The sequence below is a fragment of the Carcharodon carcharias genome, chromosome 1 (genome assembly GCF_017639515.1).
Source record: "Carcharodon carcharias isolate sCarCar2 chromosome 1, sCarCar2.pri, whole genome shotgun sequence".
NCBI lineage: Eukaryota > Metazoa > Chordata > Chondrichthyes > Lamniformes > Lamnidae > Carcharodon > Carcharodon carcharias.
In genome coordinates, this window is record NC_054467.1 from 175,744,449 (window position 1) to 175,749,489 (window position 5,041).

General features: G+C 39.8%; 1 non-coding gene across 1 annotated transcript; it reads right to left on the minus strand.

The window, feature by feature from the left end:
• Positions 1 to 4,693: 4,693 nt before the first annotated feature.
• Positions 4,694 to 4,800, minus strand: LOC121285778. Its single transcript, XR_005944782.1, has one exon. It is a non-coding gene; the product is annotated as a U6 spliceosomal RNA (small nuclear RNA).
• Between the last annotated feature and the right edge of the window lie 241 nt (positions 4,801 to 5,041).

Sequence of the window (5,041 nt, forward strand, 5' to 3'; positions counted from 1 at the left end):
CAATTAGTTCCTACCACTTTCCAAATAATATAACAATAGCATAGGTGGCAGGCAGGAAAGTGGAGCTAAGGCCACAATCAGATCAACCATATGGCAGAGCAGACTCAATGGGCCAAATGGCCTACTCCTGCTCCTAATTGAACTTATGGCTTGAAAAAAGGTTCTAGTGCACTTTAGTAAATCAGTGGTTTGAAGGATTTAATAAAAAAGCCTGCATAAGAACATATAAATTAAGAGCAGGAGTTGGCCATCAATGGGCAGAGCGGCCCACCATCAATGGGCAGAGCAGATCTGGTTTCACAACATTGTGAAACTGATTTTTAGCTTCTCACTATATTGTCTGCTCACACCACTGAGCATGTATGATGCCAGCGGGCACAGACATTTCCGCTTCCAGATTCCTCAATATCTCAGAATTCTGCAATCTCTTTCCATTTAATTAGTACGCTGCATTTTTATTCTTCCTGCCAAAGTGGACAAGTTCACATTGTTCCACATTATACTCCATCTGACAAATTTGTGCCCACTCACTTCACCTATCTATGTCCCTTTGCAGACTCCTTATGTCCCCTTCACAACTTACTTTCCTACCTATCGTTGTGTTTTCAGCAAATTTAGCAAACATACATTCAGTCCCTTTATCCAAGTTATTGATATAAACTGTAAATATTTGAGGTCCCAGCACTGAACCTCTACTAGTTACAGCTTGCCAACCTGAAAAAGACACATTTATGTCTACTCTTTGTTTCTTGTTAGCTAACCAATCCTCTATCCATGCTCATATGTTACCCCTACACCATGAGCTCTTATTTTGCATAGTAAAATGACGATGTGGCACCTTGTCAAATGCCTTCTGGAAATAAAAGTGCAACATATCCACAGATTCCCGCATTGACCATATTTTTCAAAGGAACAAAAGACAGATAAAATCTCCCCCACAAATGTCTGAACAACATAGTTTGTGTTGGTGTAAAATTTTAAATTTCCATCCGATATAAATAGATCCTGTCACATAGGGACGTCTTAAAGCATATTTATGTATCGGAGTTTGTATGTAAACATATTGGAGCTGATTTTTGTTTCCTGGGAAATGCTCATTTCCTAGTCACAAAGCAAAGAGAAAAGGTTTGGGGACCTGCGATGCAAATTCTACACTCATTTTATGTTGCATTCGCATTTCTTGGGGTTCCCTGGAAGGCAGGTGCTCAGTTGGAAATCCAGTGTTTAATGTGGGAGGTAGGTCCCAGTAACTACAGCCTTAATTTCCTCTGCCTATGCTGAGCGGCTGATAACGCTGATCGAGCAGCCAAAATGGTGGCCCTAAGCCTTAGGCTTGATGCCAGTCCTGCTCAGATCAGAGGGTTTGAGAGAGGTCAGCACAAAGGATATAGAAGGTCTTTTCTTTTAATGAGCATGCTGCATTGGATTTTTTTTTGGTGTTGGTGATTGCCACGCTATTGTTTTTGGACAACTAGGAGAGGCCTCTAAGTGTTTTGAAGCACAAGATATTGAATGAAGCAGACAATTGCAATGGGACCCTTTAGCCCATTAAAATGAACTGAACCTGGAAACATCAGGTGAGCTCCTCGTAACCAGCAGCTGCTCTGAGGAAAATCATCCTTGTTATTTTGTACTGTATGGAATAAAGACATGTAGGCTATGATCCCAGAACTTAGAGCGATGGGGGCCACCTCCAGTACTTGATACAGAAATAATCCATTTTGACATACTCAAACCTCTAAGTGCAACTGATGCTTAGTGTTATAGAACTGATCTTCAAACAATTTTTTTAGTGGGAACATTTAACTTTATTTACAAGACAGCAGCAGCAACTACACATGTTCATCAAACTCCATAACTAAAGAAGAACTCTCTCTGCAGAGGTTCCCCACACTGTTAGCACATTGGTTTACACAGATCATGTGATCTTACAGTACAGGATTATTCTTAAAGCTATAGTCCTACATTTCCCAAAACTATAATTATTATATTCCTCCCCCTTTAACTTTTCTGTACATTTTGTACTTACAAGGAAATTTACCTCATGACATTACAATGTTTACACAGGTCATGAAATTACAAGTTCAGTCTTTCAGGTGGTTTCCTGATCCGTATGGAATGTCACAACTCCACAACTTCAGATTTTTTTGTAGGAAACACATTCTTTGGAACCACATTAACATCAGGTACATCAGTGGGCACTTGCAGTTCAGTGTCTTCCACTCTGACAGAGACATCGGGCAGCCTGTCCTTGGATGAGCAACTTCAACAGGAAACACTGGTTCAGTAATGATTATAGGTGGAACATCATTTTGTCGGGGTATCTCCCTTTTTCTTAAATGATTCACGTGCCTACGGGTGATCTGGCCCTCCACTTCCATGTGGTACAACAATGATCTGGTTACAGAACTCACTTTACCTGGTAACCACTTTGGTCCTCTACCAAAATTCTTTACAATACTGCTTCTCCAACAGTAACTTGTCACTCATGACTATGTAAATCATGAGTCGCTTTTTGGTCCCCTTAGCTTTTCTTCAACCTCACCTCCAAATTGGGAAGTATTAGGCTTAGTCTTGTCTGAAGATAGAGACATTTTTGGAACCTATGGGTAAGCTAATGGTGCGAACTGGCACTTGTATCGGTGGATTCACTTGTGTTTGACCAGAGTTCGTATATGGTAATTCTGGTAGTTGCAAGTGAACAAACGGCACAGTCATGGGTTGCCTCTGATCTAGAGTTCTAGAATAATTCACAAAATCGGGATGTTGAGCAATGCTGAATCCCAGACATTATGTTTTTTTGTCTTAAAGTCATTGCCTTATCAGTAATGCAGCATCCTCTGCCTATGTGTCTTCTTTTTACCACAGAATTTAGTCTCAGCCTTCTTTTTGACTTCACGGTTGGCCAGGCTTCTCTCAGGTGAAATCTCAATTCTTACTTCAGTAGTTGAGCTATCCATGACTTCATTATCTACTCACATTTTGGAAAGTTCTACGACTTTTGCTTTCAAAGTCTCATTACTTCATTTAGCTGATTCTTCAGCTCTTCTGTCCCCTCCTTGTATCTGTTGGTTTCCTCCTAGACACTTGAACATTGCTGCATCTTCCCTGCTGGTTCTTCAGTTAGTTCAGAAAGGTGTTAAATTCTTCCAGTTTCTCTTTTTCTAGAGGCACAAACTTTGACCTGAGGAAATCTTATAGTGTGTGAAGGTCTTTCAACAGGTTTTCCTTTTCTTTGCGAAGCTCAATCACTTCATCTTGAACTCTGTCATTCAGCAGAGTCTCCTTGAGTTTCATCTGTTGTTCTTCCATGTCATTGTTTAAGACAGTCTTCAGGTTGCTGAATGTAGTAATTATGATTTTATATAGCGTGTAATGTATCTTTAAGAATAATATGTGTTAGGAAAGATCACAGGGTCTGTAGTAACCAATAGGAGAGTAGTGTGGGCTACCTCAACAGTCTGTGTAGCGATAGAGTTTGAGCTGAAAGCACACATGTAGTTGCTGCGGAGTATACTGTAAACAAATATAATGTTTCCACTTAAACAGTGTCTGCAGTTCAACTCTCTTAGTAATAGTACAACTCGGCCATCCTACAACAAACTGGCGATGAGGATAAAACAGGATTGAACAGAAGAAATCAAGTTAGAAAGAAATCGGCACTGAACCTCACCCAGTGATTATAAGCAGCAAGCTCCATTAGAATTGAAGAATTTATCCTCTCTCAAAATGCCAAAATTTGAGAGAATTAATCCTTTTGAACCAGCCATAGATGATTGGTCTCAATACATAGAATGCCTCGCATTCTTTTTTCAAGCAAATGAGATGAAGGGGAAGAAAAGAGGTGAGCAATCTTCTTGAGTATTTGTGGGAGCAGAACCTATGGTTTGATTCAAAGTACCCCAGATTCAAAGAATTTCAATGAATTGGTGGACCTTGTGAAGGGTCACTTTCAACCCAAGGCCTCAGTCACAATGCAGAGGTTCAGGTTTAATTTGTGAAATAGTGTCCTGGGTGAGAAAATTGCGTGCTATGTGGCAACTTTAAAGCAGCTAATGGAACATTTTAAGTTTGATACAACTGTGAACAATATGCTCAGAGATTGTTTAGTATGTGGTGTGAAAGAGGACACTATTCAGAAAAGATTATTGTCCAAAGTGAATCTGGATTTCAAGAAGGCGCTAGAGATAGCACTGGCCATGGAAAGTGCTGTAAGAGATTCACAAGTGATACATGGTGCGCAAAATGGCGCCATCCTCTACATTGGGTGGGAAACCTCAAGCAAAAGTTACATGAAAAGGCGAGACTCTGCTGAGAAGCAAGAAACAGCTAGCTGAAGAATAAAGGAAATTAACTTAGCAGCAAGATCAAAGAATAATTTTAATAAAGGTGGAAACATTCATTCTTTTAGTGATTGGCAGTTTTAAAAAATCCAATACTACTATTGTAATATAAATGGGCATATGATGAGGCAATGCAAGGAAAGATTCAAGCAGGCATGTAAACAAAAGAAGAAGCCCAATGAAATCTACAATGTAGAAGAGCCTGAAACACCAAATTCAGACATTTGTTCATTGTTTAACCTAAAAGTTAGAAAGGAAGAACTAATATTTATCACATTGAAAGTAAATGGTACACCTGCTAAAATGAAAGTAGACATGGGAGCTTCCACTAGAATAATTGGGGAACATACCTTCACATGGAACACTTCATGAATTTGCATGTCATCCTTGTGCAGGGGCCATGTTAATCTTCTCTGTATTGTTCCAATTTTAGTATATGTGCTGCCGAAGCGAGCACAAATTAAAAGTGTTGAGTGCCTTCAGCTGAATTTGGTACAAAAATTCATCTACCAGGAGTGGGATACAAACCCAAGTGGACATATGTCCATCGGCTCTTAAGTCCAACGCCTTAACCACTCGGCCATCTTGGTAGGAGATCATACCTTCAGATGCCTGAATTATGGTGAACATCAATTAAACTTGAAACCAGCAGCTGCCAAGCTAAAAACAGAACAGGTGAAGACATTCAAGTAAAATGC